Source organism: Zingiber officinale, chromosome 11B (genome assembly GCF_018446385.1).
Source record: "Zingiber officinale cultivar Zhangliang chromosome 11B, Zo_v1.1, whole genome shotgun sequence".
Classification (NCBI taxonomy): domain Eukaryota; kingdom Viridiplantae; phylum Streptophyta; class Magnoliopsida; order Zingiberales; family Zingiberaceae; genus Zingiber; species Zingiber officinale.
In genome coordinates, this window is record NC_056007.1 from 63,284,127 (window position 1) to 63,306,657 (window position 22,531).

General features: G+C 36.1%; 1 long non-coding RNA gene and 1 pseudogene across 2 annotated transcripts; one reads left to right on the plus strand and one right to left on the minus strand.

Annotated features, from left to right (window-relative positions):
• The first annotated feature begins 4,122 nt into the window (after window positions 1–4,122).
• LOC122035475 lies at window positions 4,123–4,274 on the plus strand (annotated as a pseudogene).
• A 1,922-nt stretch (window positions 4,275–6,196) lies between these two features.
• On the minus strand, window positions 6,197–13,931 carry LOC122035059. Of its 2 annotated transcripts, XR_006126876.1 has the most exons (3): window positions 13,673–13,931; window positions 11,586–11,958; window positions 6,197–6,473 (listed from the first exon to the last, which is right to left on the minus strand). It is a non-coding gene; the product is annotated as an uncharacterized LOC122035059 (long non-coding RNA). The 2 variants fall into 2 exon arrangements; XR_006126875.1 differs by lacking the exon at window positions 6,197–6,473 and having other exon boundaries at window positions 11,456–11,958.
• Between the last annotated feature and the right edge of the window lie 8,600 nt (window positions 13,932–22,531).

Sequence of the window (22,531 nt, forward strand, 5' to 3'; positions counted from 1 at the left end):
TGGAAAGAGGTCCTAAAAGAGAAGATATTCTTAAGTTTCCTTTAGATAAAGAATCTCGACACTTTTCTCATACTTACTATGTTCAAATGTTACCAAATGGTGAAACTCGTGATCGAAAATGGTTAGTATATTCGAAGGAGTTGGACAAAGTATTTTGTATTTGTTGTAAGTTGTTTAAAGTAATACACACCAAAAGTAATTTAGCAAGAGAAGGAGTTAATGACTGGAAACATTTATGTGACAAACTTAAACAACATGAAAATAGTGTTGAACACCTCACTAATCTGAGAGCCTTTGTTGAATTACAAATGAGATTAAAAAAAACATTGACAATTGATAAGGAAATACAAGAACAGATTAAAAAGGACACAAAACATTGGAAACATGTTATGCTAAGAATAGTTGTTGTTGTCAAATGTCTTGCTATACATAATTTGGCATTTCGTGGTACACATGACAAAATTTATGAAGATGGTAATGGTAATTTTTTGGGTCTACTTGAAATGATTGCAGATTTTGATCCAATAATGCAAGAGCATTTTCGACTCATTCAAAATAAAAAGATTCATTATCATTATCTTAGTCATAAAATTCAAAACGAGTTAATATCTCTTCTAGCTTCTAAAGTCAAGAATGCAATAATTAAAAAAGTAAAAGAGGCAAAATATTTTTCAGTAATTCTTGATTGTACACCGGATGCAAGTCACAAAGAACAAATGACTCTCATATTAAGATGTGTAGATGTTTCAGAGACTCCAATTAAAATAGAAGAGTACTTTTTAGAATTTATAAATGTAGAAGACATAACCGGTTTAGGTCTTTTCAATGAATTGCAAGTTGTTTTACAATCTTTAGAACTTGATATTGATAATGTGAGAGGGCAAGGTTATGATAATGGATCTAATATGAAAGGCAAAAATCAAGGTGTGCAAAGAAGATTGCTTGACATTAATCCTAGAGCATTTTACATACCCTGTGGTTCTCATTCTCTTAACTTAGTTGTTTGTGACATGGCAAATTCTTGTGCTAAAGCAAAATCATTTTTTGGAGCATGTCAATGTATGTACACCGTGTTCTCTAATTCAACAAAAAGATGGAATATTTTGCTTGAATATATTGATGGATTAACTTTAAAATCATTGTCAACTACAAGATGGGAAAGTCATATTGAAACAGTCAAAGCAATACTATCTCAAGTTTCCCAAATTAGAGAAGCTTTGTTCAAATTAGCAGAAATAAGTGAAGATGACAAATTAAGTAGAGATGCTGAAACTTTAGCATCTGGTGAACTTTCAAGTTTTGAATTTATATTAAGACTTGTTATTTGGCATGATATTTTGCATAAAATTAACTTAGTTAGCAAAAAATTACAGTCAGAGGATATGCGTCTTGATGTTGCTATAAAACAATTGTCTGGTCTTGTTTCCTTTTTTGAAAAATATAGAGAAAATGGTTTTGCTTCTGCTATGTATGATGCAAAAAAAATAGCATCTGATATGGAAATTGAGCCTGTATTTCCTACAAAACGTAAAATTTGTAGAAAGAGACATTTTGATGAAATTGCTAACACTGAAAGAGAAAATCAATCACCAGAAGAATCTTTTCGAATAGATTATTTTATCTTAGTGGTCGATATTGCTCTTGGGCAATTGAAGAGTAGATTTGAACAGTTGTAATATTTTAAATCTATATTTGGATTCTTGTATGATGTTGCAAAATTAGTTTCATTAGATGATGATGAATTGATGAGTTCTTGTGTGAATCTTGAAAATACTTTAAGAAATGGTGACACTTCTGATATTGATGCAAAATATATGTTTTCAGAACTACAAGTTTTGCAAGTAATGTTACCAAGTGAATCTTATGAAACAAATAAAAAATGGTCTTCCATTCAAATATTAGATTTTTTAAAAACAATGGATATGTTTCCAAATGTGATGATTGCTTATAGGATATTATTGACAATACCCGTGACAGTGGCATCTGCTGAAAGAAGTTTTTCAAAATTAAAATTAATAAAATCTTATTTACGGACCACAATGACTCAAGATAGACTAAATGGATTGACAATTTTATGTATTGAAAAGAATATTTTGGAAAATATTGAATATGATGTTATTATTGATGATTTTGCCTTTAAAAGCGCATCACGAATACACTTTAAATGAGTTGCCTTTGTGTTTTTTTGCAGGTGTATTACAACCAATAATTTAACTATATCTTCTGCATTCACTCTCATTCGCACTTGTAGGTAAACATTTTGTTACTTATGAGTACACGTGACATTGTATTTATGCTCTTAAAGTGTTCATAAGTCATAACAACTCTAGTACCTATGCTAATTGGTGCTACTCATACTTTTTTTCTTTTGGTGATTAGATCAATTGATAGTTTAATAAATTGATAGTTTAATAAATTTATAGTTTTTTGTTTACTGTGGTTCATGAGTTGCCTTTCGTTGGTGGTTCAATCAGTGGACCAGAGATTGCTCTGGAGCTTGTTCATGTAGCCAAGGAAGTCCATATAAGTACTAGAAACGTCGAAATCCCTGAGAAACTAGTGAAGCTTGTGGCCAAGTATGCACATCTGCACTGGCGCCAAGAGGTAATTGTAGGAGTTGAGAAGAAATTGTTGTCTTATTAGCAAAAAATACAAAGATGATATTAATTTAAGTGAAATCTGAAAGAAATCAGAATGGCATATATGAATCATATCAGCTGTGATTTTGTTTCAGATTTGTCAATGACTGCATTACATATTCAAGATTTTGTTGCAGATTGAGTTGCTTTGTGAAGATATGTTGTACAAATCTCTGGTCCACTGGTTTATGATATGTTGTACAGGAATATTAGTATGATGTGCTTTCTTTATAATGGTTTTTTGTATTGGTTGCTGGAAATTTGTAAAGTTGATTTTTTGTATTGGTTTTGCTGGAAATGTGATGTTCTGATAGTGTAGGGGGGTTATGTATTTGGTTGGTTTTGTTTTGATATGTGTTAGTATTTGATATGTTTTGATTGTGAGATACTATTGCTGTTGGAGTCTAATATAATGGTTTCTGAAGGTGGAGAAATGCATATTTTTTGAAAGGTTGTATATGTGGTTGATTCATTGAGTAAAATTTTATTAGATGGATTTCTAAAGATTTTTTTTGCAATTGGGAGTTTAGTTATTTTGATAAGAAATTGATAAACTATTATTTGTTTTGATTAGAAATTGTAGTATGAGATCAGCTTTGACCCTCTTCATTTTATGATTTTTTTTTCATATGTAATTTTTTTAATTAATGAAAAGTAGTGTTCTGTAGAATAAATTGGGGCATGTTTTATAATTTCGCCCGGGGCTCGCCCAGGGCCTTTGAACAATAAGGACCGGCTCTGGGACTCCTTATAGTATCAGAAATCCAAAAGAACTTAAATAGATCCAATTGGACTTGCCTAAGTCCATAAGTGGTTTTCGGTCGAATCGACATTAAATCCCAGCATAAGCCTGATATAATTCATATCAGGTCCAACGTGAGTCTGATACCATACAAGGTTGATTTTCTGGTGTTGGTGTTGTTAATTTTTAAAAATCAAACATAATAGGGTTGATTTGGAAAATCAACACTATTGTGTTGCTGAATTTTAAAAATTAGAAACACATGAAATTAACACCACGGTGGTTAATTTTTTGTGTTGTTGTGTGTTGATGATTTTTGAAAATAAAAAACATAATAAATTAACAACACAAAAAATCTACCCCTTTTTATTATGACAACACAATTACAAGTTAAGTAAAACATACCAAAAAATAATATAATCTTACTATTTTATTAAAAATCTCCCCCCTTTACTAACTAACTTTGGTGAAGCCTAAAATGAATTTACGTTACTGTCCTTTTTTCTATTCACACTAAAAATAATTCCAAGGTTTATTAGTAATTCCACAAGCGAAACAATCAGTGATCTAGAGTTCGAGACTCAGCTACGACGTATTATTATGAATTTTTCTCATCATTAATTTTCTCTGGTTGTTTTATATAAAAAAAATATAGTTCTCTTTAGTCCTACATCTTAGAATTGACAACACTATGGTCAAAGAAGCTTCTATAAATATTTTAGACCGATGAAGTTAAAAAATATACTTTTCTTAGTTTCTTTTACTAAGATAAGTATAATATTAAATTAAAATAATTTTTTGCATAGGGAAGCCCATTACAGTAGTTTATTGCTGGGATTCTCTAACGTCACCCTTGCATTATTGCACTATTGCATGGGTCTGACGAATCTTACCCAAATGATTAATTATTGGTTCTGAAGGTGACACTAGAAAATCCAAACAATTCGGATTTTCAAAGACCCAAATAATTTATATATTATTATATTACACACGCAACGCGTGTGCATGATCACACTAGTATAAGTAAGGAATTTGAGCATAAATAAAACAATTTGACAATTTAACAAGGTAAAGATGCTCCCCCTTAATTTAATACTCTCTCCCTCAATCTTTTTGAAAAAAAAACTTATTTATGTTTTGACTTAAATTATGTTTTAACTTAACTTTTAACCTTTCTCTTCTCCTTTGACATATATAAAAACGAATACTAAATAGAGAGAAAAGTTGACTAACTTTTAACCTTTTTTCCAAAAAAAAATTAACTTTAAGCTTCTATGAAAAATGTCACTTAACTTTCTTTTGAAAACATAGTTGTTCTTCTTTTCCTTTTTTTTTTTTTAAAAAAAACTTGTCTTTTTTTTTTTTTCTCCTTAAAAAAAAAACTTAGCCAAATGCTTAGCTTTGAAAAGAATTTCTTTTCTTTAAGAGAATTTCCTTGAAGAATACTTATCTAAAAAGAATCTTTTTGAAAAAATATTTAGCTATATACTTCAATTTAGTTATACTTTAAAAAACATACTTACCTTTATGGAAAATACTTAACCTATCCTTTTGGAAAACTACTTTTTGAAGATACGTAACTTAACTCCTTTTACTCATAATTTTTTTTTATTCGGAAGACTTATTTAAAGGTACTTAGCTTTAGCTATAATTTTGAAAAGATACTTAGCTTTATGAAAAAATAGTTAAGTTTTTGCAAAACTTAGCCCTTTTTAAAAAAATTTGACTTGAAATTTTCTTTGAAAAATACTTAGTTTTTTGTAAATACTGAGAATACTTAAATTTTAACCTACTTTTTCTCTCCCGCTTGATTAATACCTTAAAAAAAATTTAAGTAAATTATTTAAGTTTGAGGGGACAATTAACTTTAAAATTAGGTAAAATTAATGGACTGATTATCATCCCTAGAGTCCAAGTAAAATTTTTTTAAAAATATATTTAAAATAATTATCTATTTTTATAATTTTCTATCTCACCCTTTCTAAGTTATCAAATATGTTAAGTTTATCCGTTTGTGTGAGATGAAATTAAGTTAATTTTAACTTTTAAGTTGATTTTAATCTTGAGTTTATTGATATTAAAAAAAAATAAGTTGAGAAATTAATTAAAACCATTAATTAAGTTTTGAAAAATAATTAGATTTAAAATTTAAAAAATAATTGAATTTGAATTTTGAGAAATATTTAAGTTTCAAAGATAAAATTTAAAATTTTAAAAATCTTTAAGTTTGAATAATTTTGAATTAAATTTGAGTTTAAAAAATAATTTAGATTTTGTAATTAATTTAAGTTTGATAATTAGTTTAGATTTAATTAAGATTTTAAAATTAATTAATTTTTTTAAAATGAAGATTTTGAAATTAATTGGGATTTTAAAATTAATTAAAATTTTAAAATTAATTAAAAATTTTAAATTAATTAAGATTCGAAGATGAAGATTTTGAAATTAATTAGGATTTTGAAATTAATTAAGATTTGAAGATTAAAATTTGAAATTAATTAAGATTTTGAAATTAATTAAGATTTGAAGATTAAGATGTTAAAATTAATTAAGATTTTGAAATTAATTAATATTTTGAAATTAGTTAAGATTTAAAAATTAATTAGAATTTTAAAATTAATTAAGATTTGAAATTAATTTAGATTTAAAAATTATTTAAGATTTTGAAATTAATTTAGATTTAAAAATTAATTATGATTTTGAAATTAATTGGTTACATTTAATTAAGTTAATTAGTTTAAGTTTTATTGAGGTTGAAGACTGTAAGTACCCAATGGTAGTTTTGATATGATCAACCAAGTCAATTTAGGTTTTATTATGGTTTAATTCTTGTGTCTAAGTGAAACATCCCAAGTTTGTTTTTCCAATCTCGGAAACTATCATAACCAATAGACATGACTGTATCAACAAATGTTTATCAATACGAACAATAACTCCCAAACATTCCCCACCCGAATGAAATAGAAACGAAAGTCTCTAGCGGTAGATCCAGTATGCACTGCACTCTCAAACTAGGGACAATACCATGCGTCCATCCCGCCTCCTCATCTACTCCGTCCGTGGGCCTTCCGTATCACGAGAATCTTCCTCACCTGTAATGTAGATATCATGAGTCTACGACCCAGTAAATACAATTCATTATGTATAACAAGACATCCATAAGGTAATAGGGATAGCAACTAGAAGGCAAATAGAGAAACAGAACGTATCATAATTACGATATAAGAAAGAGATAAAACATGTACAAGTGATACTATGTAGTTAATAGAGTGAATATGTCACATATCCGATAACCACATTTAGAGTCAGTCAACAGTCTCATGAACCTAGAGGTACCTCCTAGAGAACATGCAGTCAGTCATATAACCGAAGCTAACATATATAATTTATCAGTCAAGTTTGGATGGGCCCTCCCCGGAGCTCATCCCGGGTCACCCATCCCGTACTGCTACCACATATGCTCATACTCATCCTATTCACTACATAAGAACGAAAACATAATCTGTCCTCATTATTATGTAAACAGTTAAACATGTCTTTCCATTCCATTCATACTGTAACCATTCCTATATTGAAGAAAACAACGGATTCATGCATCCTCAAAAGAGAGCAATCAACAATGGAAATTTCATCCTTTAATCAATTAGCAATACTAGAAGGGACAAATGAAAACTTGCATCACAGTAAAGAGATAAAGTAAATTACCATCCTACAACAACTAGACTAAATTCCAAACCGCATCAAAATTATCTCCCTGACAAATCAAAACCACCCACATACACGACAATCTCATTGAATTTCCAAAGCCATCAACTAACTCACAACCCAAAGCCGTACCATAACCAAAAGAATTAAAACAAACATATACAAACCTAAGCCTTTAGAAAACTTTAGCTTTTTAATGTTACGAAATATCAAGAATCAACTCCACCACAAACCGTCCGAAACTTCCTTGCATCAGGAGAAAACAAATTCAAACAAAACCACCCCGAAGAACGGAAACAGCTTTGTTTAAAACCCAGCTACCAAGAACAGAAAATTCCATCAAACCTTGTGGTAGAAGGAGAACAGTGTAAACAGTGTATTCCGCCCAATTTTGTTATCAGAACAGAGTAAGTCTACCAGAGAACATGCAACACCAATAAGATCAATAGCCAACATCTAACATTACAAGAACATCTGACGAGATGTAACCAATTAACACGAAAACGCTCGAATCCACAGCAACCAAAACCGCAGGACGTAGAAAAATCAACATGGAATATATGCGGAAGACCCAAAGCCTAACGAAAAACCGCTAGTGGTCTCCCGCCATTAATAACATTACAAAGATCACAAATCCAGAACCAGAACACTCCAGAATACTACCCAACTGATATCAAACATCACAAAACCTCGATCCGATTCAAGAGCATCAAGGAATACTCCTGATTCACCAGGAACCTATCGAATATTATGCATCCAAAACCACCGATCAACAATTCTTAACGCTGAAACCATACCACAGAATCCACAGTTCTTCCATCCACCAAGAAAGCCCGATTTAGTCATGAACCAAGTCATAAGCACCCCAAAACCGAATCGGAAATCAGAGCAGCACAAAACAAAACGAAGTCATTCCGAAAATCTTGCTTTAAAAATTCAGTCAACCATTGAACATTCCATTCAAGCATTTAGACGAACATATAGTCCACGGAAAAGACAAAATGCCAACACCACGGATCATCAATCAAACGAGCCCGATTCCATTTACAGTTCTTCAAGCTACGGCAACAACCGAACGACCTCTACCAGTTCCTAAACCTTACCTCACAGAAGCCATGCCCACATAAGAAAAATACTTGCCTCTTCCTCTTTGCTCCTCCGGCGGAAACCCTCGCCCACTATTTTGTGTCGTCGGCGAGTTGATTGGAGATCCTGCGCTCAGTCACGAGGCCCTCCACAAGACCGCCCACGTGGAGCGCCGCCTGCTCGAAGCTCAAACACCGGCGATGAGCTCCGTCGCCCCTGCTGTGGAGAACGAAAGGGTGCGGGCGATAGGAGCACAGTGCGACGGGGTGAGATGTTTCGGCCGAAATCTCTACTTATACCTAGGGTAATAAATTCTTACTTAGGGTAATTAACTCCATCAACTCCTAAATTAATTGGGCATCATATACTCCCCTCAAGTTTAGTAATTCTATTCCCTTAAAAATATAATTTAGAAATTATTTTTTAATTCTAAAAAATCTCTAAAATTCATAGAAAGTTTAGTACATAGATTTCTTTATTGACGCTCGTGAGATCTTAAAGTATTATTATTTTAATAAATTCCTTAATTATCGCTTGGGGAGACCTTACAATTCTCCCTCCTTTATAAAAATTTCGTCCTCAAAATTTTAACTTATCAACTAATTTAGGTTAACGATTGCGCATGGTAGTTCCCTCTACCAGCTGACTTTCCCATACGACCTTCACCATTTTAATTTCCTTATTCTTTAGCTTTTGGACTTGGTGATCCAAGGATCTGTTTGGTCATTCCTTGTAGGACAAATCCGACGATCACTGCATGGACTCATGACAAATCACATGGGAAGGATTAGGAATGTACCTTCTAAACATAGATATGTGAAACATATTATAAACTCCTAATAGGTTCAGTGGTATAGTAGCTCGGTATGCGCGAGTTCCACTCCGATCCAAAATCTCAGAGGCTGGATTAATGTGAAAATTAAAGTTGCTAAAGATCTATTCATGAGATTTGGGAATATATATATATATATATATATAAAATAGGTCTCATCCTTTACCATCACCTAATTAATACCATTAGTCTACCCATCACTTTCTATCATGTTCCTTAATTATAACCATTATAATTCAAACACTCATGCTAACTTTAAATAATGTGTAACTTATCTTGTTGTTGCTGCTACTACTGTTATTTATATTTTCACATGTATCATTATGATTTGGATATTCACAATTATAATCCAAACAATTTACTATTGGGCCCTTAACTTTAACCTAGAAGGAACAGTAGGTAATTCACATGACGTGTCTAGACATTACCTACTAATGATTAGACAGACCTTAAATGGTGAGGCAACAATTTGCCAATGTTATATCCAATTTAGAAACATTTCCCCTTTCTTGATAATGAGAAGTACTATAAAAGTTGCTTAGAAAGAGTTGAACTCTATAATGAAACTACTTTATGGGGCATGATGCCAGCGTAGCATAAGAATGAAAAGCATACAAACTGCCCAATAAAAAAAAACATTATAGAATCGATTATCTAGCAGTGAATGTGCTTCTCCTTAAGAAGGCTTCTCTAGAGAAGAGAAAATTTTCCAGTATCACAATTCCAGCAAATATACTGGCCAACACCCACTGAGATGATTATGGTATATATCTTATCAGTTAAGCTTCTCAAACTAACTCAAGTTATCTAAAGATAATGATAGTGATAGAATATATTCGCCTTTCAGAGATTATTTCCCTGGTTCAAAAGATAAATTGCAACCACAGATACTAAACCATATTTTAAACTAACACCAACTTGACAACAGGGTTTCATTGTGCAATCATTTGTGTAAATGCATAGGTGTTCATATCCCTGGGATGGAAGACACCAAGAAATGCAAGAGTCAATTTGCTTCGATTTTCATTTTCCTTGTGTTAAATAACTAACTTTAGAAATCACAATGTTTAACTTTAGAAATCACAATGTTATTTTGCCAGTTCAATTTAAAATTCAAGAAATATGAACTTTCACTACTCATGAGAAATTATAGTTTAAGGTAGAATAATATTTCACTAGAAAAGGAAACATCAATTGGGCAACTTCTAATGACTTCTTTATCAAGCAACACAATGTGGCATGACGATCAAACATTTTAGCTAGCTTTCTCAACCCTGTTAGCCTTTCTTGCACAAGCTACCATTAGACACCACTTTTAAGATGGTTACATCAAGAAAATTTAACTTGTTACAAAACCCAAACCTCTTAAGCTCTTAGTTAGCTAGTATGTTAGTTGCTCATTAGAGATAACAAATAACATGACGATTTCTTTGAACTATGTCACACACTAAGAAAGTGACAATCAATCTATGGGGTTTTGTTCTCTAATGGAGCACTAAAATTGAAGCTGCGTGCATGGAAAGTTATACATATTAGTTCAATAAGAAACTTTACCACTTGGTCACCCCAGTTGCTCAACCCAGATGAGTTCATATATAGATAGTCACCCTATACTCCACCTTTGCACTCAATCTGACAACAACAATCTTCTTGGTTCAAATTACCTCTCAAAAGGATGCAATAGTTTAATGCAAATCTTCTATTTGTGGAAGAATTTGCTAAATCACATCAATGTATACTAAAATCTACAGGCGGTGCCAATTTTGATACAAGAGACCTTTTTCCTAAGCATTCTTCAGGGAGCCTACACTTTTAAAGGCAACTATAAATCATCACAACATAAAGCTTCAAGAACTAACTCATTACTCTCACTGTCAATGCTATGTTCAATCTTGCAACTGTAGGATAATTCAGTTTCCCAACATATCTTTTGTTGGTGCAACAATCATCTCAAGTAGTTAGGTTTGTGATTTTAATGTATTTGGCAAAGATTTAAGTTAAGTTCAACCCATGTTTCTGAAATATGTATCAAGTATACAAGTGCATAGTAGAGTGCACATGGAGCTTAGAGAGCTCGGTGACCTGACACAATCAAATTGTTTTTTTAATCAAACATTTTTGCCGGAATCTGCTAAGCTTGTTAAGGAGCAATGGAGCAATAAAGCCAGCTTCAGGGTATGACATAAAGAAATAGCTAACACAACAACAGATCCGGAAACTAAAAGTTTCAGTTAAAAATGACAGGATTATGTTTCACCATCCATGATTGTGAATAATTTTGACTCACTAAGTGTCATCAGGCTGAACTAGTTCAGTGAGTACTTATTAGACAAGTATAGAAACCGTTACACAATCAAGCTAGAGGAAGGAAGTCTAATCCCTCCCAAATCAATTTCTATGACATTTCAACTTTCCTAACCATAACCTACACCGAGTAGTAAACACACAAGGTAAGAAAATCATCAATGCACTAAAAACATATACTCATCATTACCTTACATATGCATATTTATATAATATTCATGTCCTAGTCAAGATACCAAATCAAATTCATGACTGTAACAAAGTAAATCTTACGAACTTGAAAGCCGAAGTAGGCGAGTTCTTGACGAGATGGCGTGCGCATGCTGCCCCTTAGGAGTCTTGCTCTGATACCAAGTGAAACATCCCAAGTTTTTTTTAACCAATCTCTCTCAACAACTACGATTTGAATGATCATATTGCAGTACCATAAGGGAACTATCATAACTAATAGACATGACTGTATCAACAAAGTTTATCAATAAGAACAATAACTCCCCAACATTTCCCACCCGAATGACATAGAAACGAAAATCTCTCGCAGTAGATCCAATATGCACTGCACTCCCGAACTATGGATAGTACCATGTGTCCATCCAGCCTCCTCGTCTACTCCGTCCATAGACCTTCCGTATCACGAGAATCTTCCTCACCTGTAATGTATACATCATGAGTCTACAGCCCAGCAAGTACAATCCATTATGTATAACAAGACATCCATAAGGTAATAGGGATAGCAACTAGAAGGCAAATAGAGAAACAGAATGTATCCTAATTACGATATAAGAAAGAGATAAAACATGTACAAGTGATACTATGTAGCAAATAGATTGAATATGTCACATATCCGGTAACCACATTTAGAGTCAGTCAATAGTCCCATGAACCTAGAGTTACCTCCTAGAGAACATGCAGTCAGTCATATAGCCGAAGCTAACATATATAATTTATCAGTTAAGTTTGGATGGGTCCTCCCCGGAGCTCATCTCGGGTCACCCATCCCGTACTACTACCACATATGCTCATACTCATCCTATTCTCCACATAAGAACAAAAACATAATCTGTCCTCATTATTATGTAAACAGTTAAACATGTCTTTCCAATCCATTCATACTGTAACCATTCCTATATTGAAGAAAACAACGGATTCATGCATCCTCAAAAGAGAGCAATCAACAATGGAAATTTCATCCTTTAATCAGTTAGCAATACTAGAAGGGACAAATGAAAACTTGCATCACAGTAAAGAGATAAAGTAAATTACCATCCTACAACAACTAGACTAAATTCCAAACCACATCAAAATTATCTCCCTGACAAATCAAAACCACCCACATACACGACAATCTCATTGAATTTCCAAAGCCATCAACTAACTCACAACCCAAAGCCGTACCATAACCAAAAGAATTAAAACAAACATATACAAACCTAAGCCTTTAGAAAACTATCTTTTTAATGTTACGAAATATCAAGAATCAACTCCACCACAAACCGTCCGAAACTTCCTTGCATCAGGAGAAAACAAATTCAAACAAAACCACCCCGAAGAACAAAAACAGCTTTGTTTAAAACCCAACTACCAAGAACAGAAAATTCCATCAAACCTTGTGGTAGAAGGAGAACAGTGTAAACAGTGTATTCCGCCCAATTTTGTTATCAGAACAGAGTAAGTCTACCAGAGAACATGCAACACCAATAAGATCAATAGCCAACATCTAACATTACAAGAACATCTGACGAGATGTAACCAATTAACACGAAAACGCTCGAATCCACAGCAACCAAAACCGCAGGACGTAGAAAAATCAACATGGAATATATGCGGAAGACCCAAAGCCTAACGAAAAACCGCTAGTGGTCTCCCGCCATTAATAACATTACAAAGATCACAAATCCAGAACCAGAACACTCCAGAATACTACCCAACTGATATCAAACATTACAAAACCTCGATCCGATTCAAGAACACCAAGGAATACTCCTGATTCACCAGGAACCTATCGAGTATTATGCATCCGAAACCACCGATCAATAATTCTTAACGCTGAAACCATACCACGGAATCCACAGTTCTTCCATCCACCAAGAAAGCCCGATTTAGTCATGAACCAAGTCATAAGCGCCACAAAACCGAATCAGAAATCAGAGCAGCACAAAACAAAACGATGTCATTCCAGAAATCTTGCTTTAAAAATTCAGTCAACCATTGAACATTCCATTCAAGCATTTAGACGAACATATAGTCCACGGGAAACACAAAACGCCAACACCACGGATCATCAATCAAACGAGCCCGATTCCATTTACAGTTCTTCAAGCTACAGCAACAACCGAACGACCTCTACCAGTTCCTAAACCTTACCTCACAGAAGCCATGCCCACATAAGAAAACTACTTGCCTCTTCCTCTTTGCTCCTCCGGCGGAAACCCTCGCCCACTGTTTTGTGTCGTCGGCGAGTTGATTAGAGATCCCGCGCTCAGTCACGAGGCCCTCCACAAGACCGCCCGCGTGGAGCGCCGCCCGCTCGAAGCTCAAACACCGACGATGAGCTCCGTCGCCCCTGGTGTGGAGAACAAAAGGGTGCGGGTGATAGGAGCACAGTGCGACTTGGTGAGATGTTTCGATCGAAATCTCTACTTATACCTAGGGTAATAAATTCTTACTTAGGGTAATTAATTCCATCAACTCTTAAATTAATTGGGCATCATATACTCCCCTCAAGTTTAGTAATTCTATTCCCTTAAAAATATAATTTAGGAATTAATTTTTAATTCTAAAAAATCTCTAAAATTCATAGAAAATTTAGTACATAGATTTCTTTATTGACGCTCGTGAGATCTTAAAGTATTATTATTATTATTATTTTAATAAATTCCTTAATTATCACTTGGGGAGACCTTACACTAAGTGTGCAAAAACTTATGAGCACAAGATGTCGAGCGAAAGATGCAGCTAGCGAGAAAGACGACACGGGAGAGAGTCGACGGGCTCGGTGTGTCCGAGGGATGAGGTGTTGCGGAAGAGTACGCTAGTGGACGAGAAGAAGGTGTGCAATGTTTTCCAGGGATGAGAAGCCAGAGCAGAAGATTGCTCGAGAAGGCCGGAAAATGGGTTTAGGTAAGCCCTATTTCGGATGACCGAAATCACCCAAGCGAGCGAAACCAGAGCTAAACCCCGTACCCAAAAGTCAACATAGCTGTTGACTTTGGTCCAGGCGCCCAGACCCCCGGGGCCAGCCAGGGCACCCCGGGTTTGCGCCCTAGCTGAGGTAGTTCAGCCTGGTTCAAGCGCCCAAACCATAAAAGTTATTGACTCACCAGTTGTCACGATATGTTGCGATGCGGATAGAATTATATCCACACCCAGGTGCCCAGAACCATTCTAGGCGCTCCGATCAAGATTATAAATATAACCCTAATCCCAGTAGCTAAACACAACATTTGTAAACGTTCAACCTTCAGTTTAGCTTTATAATTCAGTGCTTTAACTTCTGTAAGAGGCTTCTCCGTCCGAAGGAGAGTTTAGTGGGCTTTCAACATATTGGATCAACAATCTTCTTATTGCAAACCAAGTAAAATCTTTGTTTCTCTTTCTCTTGTTAATTTGCTTGCTATTTCTTTTTTGTACAAGTGTTTATGTTGATAAAGCTATAAGTCAAGAAAGGTGTTCATTTTTTTATTTTAGGCTATTCACACCCCCTCTCCTCCTCTAGCCAGGCACAAGAGACTAACAAGTGGTATTAGAGCCCAACAGTTTTGAAAGAACTAATCGTCAACCGAAGCATAAGAGATGGTCGGACCGAGCATCTATCCACCGAAGTTCGAAGGAGAATTTGAGAACTAAAAAAAGAAGATGGAGGTCTTTTTAAATCATATTTTGAATTGTTAATTATTATAAATATGATTTTGTAGCCCCGAATGACTAAGAAGAATATCAGTGGACGAAGAAGGAGCAAGCCGACTTCGTGGCAAACGGCAAGGCAGAGTTCCATCTGCTAATCGTTTTACCGCCACAAGAAGTCAACCAGATTGAAGCCTATGAGTCAGCTAAGGATCTATGGGAGAAATTCCTAGAACTACACGAAGAGACCTCGAAGGCAAAACTCACGAGATAGAACCTGCTCCGAAACTAAATCAGCAACCTCCGGTTAGAAGAGAGCGAAATCGTCGCACACCTCCACTCAAGGATCAAGGAACTTATCACCGGACTCACGAATCTCGGAGAAAAGGTAACCAACCAAGATTCATTAAGTTACGCGCTTAGCGCATTTCCTAGGACTCTTGAATAGTCAACCTTAGTAGATGCATATTACATCTCTAAGGATCTAGAAGTAAGTACATTAGAGGAATTATTTTCTACACTTGAAGTGTATGAAACTAGATGTGAAGATATAAAGAAAGAGCCCAAGCACAACATTGTCTTATGGGCAAAAATGGATGAATCAGAATTCGAAACGTCTCTCGATGATGATGAAATAGTTTTTATGGTAAGATAGTTCAAAAAATGTATTAAAACTAATAAGTTTAATCAAGTGCAAGGTAAAAGAAGAAAAAGAAAGGTAAGATGCTACCACTGCGATGAAGAAGGGCACATCAAAGATAATTGCCCAAAATTGAAGAACAAGGAGAAGAACAAAAAGCCGATCAGACAAAGCATAGAAACCTAAAGGCGACGTGGGACGAAATGTCGTCAGAGTCAGAGATCGAAGCATACGTCGGACTTGCACTGATGGCAAGCCATCAAGGAGAAGAAGACGAAGCGAGCTCTTCCGAGATAAGCATTAAGAGCATCGATGAAGGGGTAGCAACATCAGAGGAAAACACCTTTACAAGGAGAGCATTAGAAATTGACAAGATAAGTCAGGTACAGTCTCTACCTCCTGGCTAGTTATTTAAGTTTATAAAAATATTATCAAAAAATGTCTATAAATTAGAAATTAAAAATAGAAAATTTAAAAAGGAAAATGAGAAATTAAAACTAACCTTAGCAATATCCAATCGATTAGACAATTTCGACAAGATAAAAATTAAAAATAGAAATAGAAAATTTGAAGAATTTACATGCTCACATGTTCAACAAGTTAGCAATTATAATGGACTAGATTGACATTTTAGATATCATAAGTGCCAGATTAAAAAATTATCAACAAAATGTCCTTAAATTTTTTTTGATTAATCCAATTAGTAGGCACCTATATTGGATTCTAAAATCATATTTAAATTGAAAAATCATTATGTATACTTTATTTTTATTTTGATTTTATATTCTTGCTTAAAATTGTCTAACAATTTTTTGTTTAATCTTTGTTTGAAATTAAGCAGATATTAATTTTTTTTAGAAAGATGATTTTATTTCCTATCTGTAGAAATTTTTTTATAGTTTTCTGTTCATTATATTACTTTTTATGAATTTTTTTTAACAAAAATCATTTTTTTAATTTAAAATTACTTTGTAGAGTTATTTTTACAAACCTTATTTTTCTAGAAATTCTTATCAAGTTATGATCAAAGAAAATATTTTCTAAATTTTTTGATCATTGGTGAATTTTATATAAATTATTTATCTAAATATAAATTTTTAATATTAACAATTTTTTAAAAGCTATTTTTTAAAAATTAATTTTTCTCAAAAGATACTTGCTATAATGCATACTCAGAATTTTTTAAAAGATTTTTTGAGCTTAAAAACTATTTTTAATATTTCTTTTACGAAAATATATCTTTATGTCAAAAAGCATTTATTACTGCTTAGAATAATTTTAATTTTTAATGAAAATTTTACCTCTACTTTGACTATATCTATTTAACAAATTATAAAAAAATAGAATTTTTTTATGTTTAAAAATATTTTTTAAATTTTTATAAGTTGTGAAAATTCATATTTTTAAAATTTAAAGTTCATGATTTTTATGGATGTTAGTCACTAAAATTTTATGCACTTAGTATTTTTGTGATCAAAGGGAGAGAATTAGTGATTAAGTCTAGGGGGAGGGTACATATTTTTGTTATTTATTGCAAATTATGTACTTGCTATTTTTGCATTACATATTTATATATGTTTGATTTACCCTAACTTAACTGGGTTGCTCACATCAAAAAGGGGGAGATTGTAAGTACCCCGTGATAGGTTTAATGTGATCAACTAAGTCAAGTTAGGTCCTATTGTGGTTTGATCCTTGTGTCTAGTGTACAGAACTTAGGAGCATACGAAGTTGAGCAAAGACGCAGCTAGCGAGAAGGACGACACGAGAGAGAACGTCGCCGCTAACCTCCATTTCTTTCCCGGAACGTGGCTATTCCAGCCTCTCCACGCCGACGACATCGACGCCGTCGAGGAGCATCGCGCCTGCCTCCCTCCCTTGCGGGTTGCAACACCTCTCTCCCTCTCCTCTTCTTCCCCTCGTGGTCAGCTCCAACTGAGGAAGCTTCCTCCCGACGTAGCTAGTTCGCACGGGAGAGCCGTCACCCCCTTTCTTCTCCGCGCCGACGCTACCGGGGAGCATCGCCGCCGCCCCAGGAGTCCTTCGGCGTCACTTACAGCGGCTTTCACCTGAGCTTGCGAGCACGCCGACAGCTCACTGCCCACTTCCTCTCTTCTCGCTACCACCGTAGGTGTCGGAGCTACTGCCGACCCTACAATCCATCGCCACAACCGTTTTCCCCTTTTTCCGTTAGTCACCCGCTCCGCAGCACACGGCAAGCAATTCTTACTCGTCGGCGCCGCTGTTGGCACCTCAGATCCATTGGTCTGGTTCTCCGGCTCTCGGTCCATAGTGTCATATGCCACCGGGATCGATCGGGCCCCTGAGCTCTTGCTGTCATTATGTTTTGATCGAACTTGTGTAATGTTTTATGTCCCGGCCTTCGTGTCATTTTGTATCTCGGCCTGCGTGCCAAAGTTATATTCCGGCTTGCGTGCCGATCTCATATCCGACCTGCGTGCTGAAGTTATATTCCGGTCTATGTGCCGATCTCATATCCGGGCCTGCGTGCCGATCTCATATCCCGGCCTATGTGCCGATCTCATATCCCGGCCTGCGTGTCAGCCTCATGTCCCGGTCGACGCAGCACGTTGAGGTCTTGATAATGGATATTTTTGTTTATGATTTTGGCTCTTATACTTAGCATTTTCTACCTTCTCGTATATTTAATGTTGTATTTATATCATGATTTACGAATAGGGATATATTTAGGACTTAATTATAATTTTCCTATATTATGACATTATTTCTTATATTTTGAATGTGGTTTTGTAGGAAATTCAAAGAGCCATAGATTATGATCGAGTCGGATCGAATTTGGCTTGATTTGGAGGTCAAATGGAGGAGATGAAGTTGAATTAATATGAACCATTGATCAAGATCCAGTAAAATCCTGCCCCTTCAGTCAAATCAAGTGATCTCGCCCTTTATCCTCATTTAAAGAGATCTGGACCGTCCATAGAGATTATCCTCATCCAAGTCCAATTCATCTCCAATTTGGATCAAGAGAAGAACCCAATTTGAGCCAACAATTCAACTCTTAAAGCCCACTCTTCAAGCTCAATTCCAAAAACCAATTTCAATTTCTTATTAGATTCGGATCTAAGCTCTCATGGATACCCTTTCCTTAACCCAAACCTGATCCACTAAAAAACCTCTTCCTCTCACGTGGCGCTACAGTGGAGGCGGACCCTTTCTGTTCGCATCTTCTCTCGCGAATTTGGCTAGGGCACGTAGACTCCTTCCACACCTCTTCTTCTCCCTTCTGGTCGGCGGCGTCTCTTCTATTACCTTGTCGCCGGCCGGCCATCCACAGTCCACACCTCTTCCAGATTCCAATCGGCGACGGCAGAGGCAAACTCGACAAGGGGCGACAAGCTTCGGCGACGACTTCGATCAAGCTCAACTCACCAGAGAGGGTCTCTCCGGTGTCTATTCTTCTTCCCCTGCTTCGTCGGGTTTCTGCCACAGCGGTTGCAAGGCAGAGATTCAAGAGGCAGAGGCGGCAGTGAGCTCCGTCCATCTTCACCTTGCCGGAGGGGTTCTCCGGTGTGATCTCCACCGTCCAACTTCTTCCTGGCAGCTCTTCAGTTTGGGGTTTAGGAGGCAGAGCAAGGAGGAAGTGGCGGTGGTTCATTCCATCTCACGGTAGTCCATCATAGTTCGGCCAACTTCCAGCGAGGGGGTTCTTCATTGGAAGATTCATCTCACCAGCATCGTTGTCGAAGTTTGCAGCAATCCGGCAGTGAGCTACTATCCACTGGTTTTTGGAGGTTCCGGAGCCGGGCCCTTGTGTGACGGTAAGGGTAGTCATCGGTATTTGAAGAAGATGTGTGAATTGTGGTTGGCAAACTTAGTTTAATTTTGTTCATTGCTTATGTTTATTTGTGTTAATGTTTTGTAGTTGAATGCTTGTAGCTAATTTGATTTTTCATGTTTAAATTGCTTGTACTATGCTTAATTAGTTACACGCTTACAATATGTTCGATAAAATGCTTCAACCAGTAGTTAGGTTTATTTTGATGCATTCTAGTTTGGTTAATTCTTGCTTTGTCTTGTTCGTTCAATTTCGTTAAGTTCTAGTCTTCATTCGAATGCAATTAGGATAGATTAGTTTAGGTTTTGTTTCATGTTTTACTTTATATTGTCTTTTATTTTCTGCAACTGTAGTTAGGTTAAACTTAGCTTTATTACTTGCATTGTCTTTCATTTATTAGATTAGGCTTCATTTTATGCTTCGCTATTTCGATTCTTAGTTTAATCGTGTTGATGATTAAACCATAGCGTAGAGTGACAATGTGCTGTGGATTAATTGTTGACACTTAGTTAGATTTCATTCCAGCATTAGATTAGTTTCTTACTTGATTTGCTTTTTATTTGTTAAATTTAGAATCAAAATCCAAATCCCCCATTTCCATATTGAAAACCCCAAAAATAGAAATAACATATGATCTTAAGTTTACCATCCTATCGTTGCATTCTTGGGAGACGACTCGAGTCATTTCTATGCTATATTAGCATAGGAGGGGTTTGGTACTTCATTGTTTGATGCCCAATTCACGACAAATTAGGGCTTAATCAAATTGGCGTCGTTGCTAGGGAATTGTAGCGATGTTTGGTGATCTTAGGATTGTTTCTTTTTATTTTCTCTCTTGTCTGTTTACTTTTGTGGCTGTAAAAAAAATATTGTTAGGATTTAATTATTTCATCTCTTGTATGCACACATTCTATCTTGTATATTTTCTTGTGTCTTTTGATGTATTTGCATTAGTGCTTCAGGTAAGATAAGGAAATTTCTTGTGTGTTATCAGTAGTTTCAGAGTTTCAGTGTGTTCAGGATCTCAAACTTGATAAGCAAAATGAAGAACAACGCTAAAAAGACTTTCAGAGAACTTTGGGCACCAGATTTTTCGGTTGATTCTTTCTGCATCTGGTATTCTGATTTGGAGGCAAACTTCGAGTTATGGCATATTGCACATCTACTACCGAAGTTTCATGGACTTTCTGGTGAAGATCCCAACAGACATCTGCATGATTTAGAGATGGTTTTCTCTTCATGGAACCCACATGGCGTATCAGAAGAAGATGTTAGACTAGAGCATTTCCATTTTCACTAGCAGATTCAGCAAAAGATTGGTTGTATTGTCTCTCACCCAATTCAATTTCCAGCTGGATTGAGATGAAGAAATTATTTCAAGCGAGGTTCTTTCCTGCTTCTAGGATCGTGCTATTCGGAGGAGTATTTGTGGAATTCAACAATTTACAAGAGAATCATTTCAAGATTATTGGGATAGATTTAAAAGACTTGTTGCTAATTGCCCTCAGCACCAGATAAGCGATCAGCTACTGATTATGTACTTCTATGAGGGATTGCTTCCCATGGACAGGAGTATGGTTGATACATCTAGTGGAGGGGCTTTAGTTAACAAGACATATACTCAGGTCAGAGAACTTATCGAGATTATGGCTGTAAATTATCTGCAGTATGGGATTAGACCAGTGATTACTAAAGATGTTCATTCCTTTGCCAGTGTATTCCCGACCAGGATTCAGTATCATCAGCCTGATCCCCAGTTTTATCAGACTCATCAGCAGGATAGTATAAATTCATTCACAGGATTCGGGTATGGGAACGCACAATAAGGGATTTCTGAGTGGCCCCAGTTTTATCAGCCTTACTTTCAGCACCATCAGTCTGAGCAGCATTTTAGGGAGCAGTCACAACAATTTTGTCAACATCAAGAAACACAGTTTCAGGAAAAGACACATTCATCAACAAAGTTACAATTGCGATCAGATCAACCTACTGTTGGAACCCTAAGGTTGTTTTGGTGTGATCAACAAGTTAAGGTAGGTCATGTTTGTTTTAACCTTGTGTCTAAGTGTGCAGGAGCTTAGGAACACAGGTAGTCGAGCGGAAGACACAGCTAGCGAGAAGGACGGCAGTCCGAGGGACGAGGTGCTGCGGAAGAGTACACCGGCGGACGAGAAGGAAGCGTGCGGTGGTTCCGAGGGACGAAAGCTGGAGCGGAAGATTGCTCCGGGAGCAAGAGACGCAACTAGCGAGAAGGACGGCACGCGGTGCGTCCGAGGGACGAAGACTGCGGATGAGTACGCCGGCGGACGAGAAGGAAACACGCAGCGATTCCGAGGGACGAGAAGCCGGAGGGAAGCTCGCTCGAGAAGACCGGAAGTTGGGTTCGGGTGAGCCCTTTTCCGGATGGCAGAGATCACCCAAGCAAGCGGATCCGGAGTAGAAGACCCGGACCGAGCCGAACCAAACCGGAGCAGTGGTCCCCGGATGAAAAAGTCAACGTTGGTTGACTTTGGGCTCCGGGGCGCCCGGAACAGTCCGGGGCGCCCGGAGCAGCCCGGGGCGCCCGGAACCCTTCCGGGCGCCCGGACCCTGATTTTGACCAGGATCGCGATTTACGCGATCTGAACGTTGGGGATAAAGTTTTATCCCCCCCAGGGCGCCCGGAACCCCTTCCAGGCGCCCCGACCAAGGCTATAAATATAGCCTTGGTCCAGAAGCTTTTCATCAATTCAGAAATTGTAACAACACTTGTGTGCTTCGCATTGCTTTGATTAGCTTCTTTCTTTTTGTGCCTACACTGCTGTAAACGAGGCTTCTCCGCCTGAAGGAGTTCTTAGTGCAACCATCTTCCTTGGATTAACAACCTCCCCGGTTGTAACCAAGTCAAATCCGGTGCCTCGTTTTTATGCCTTATTTTCTGCTT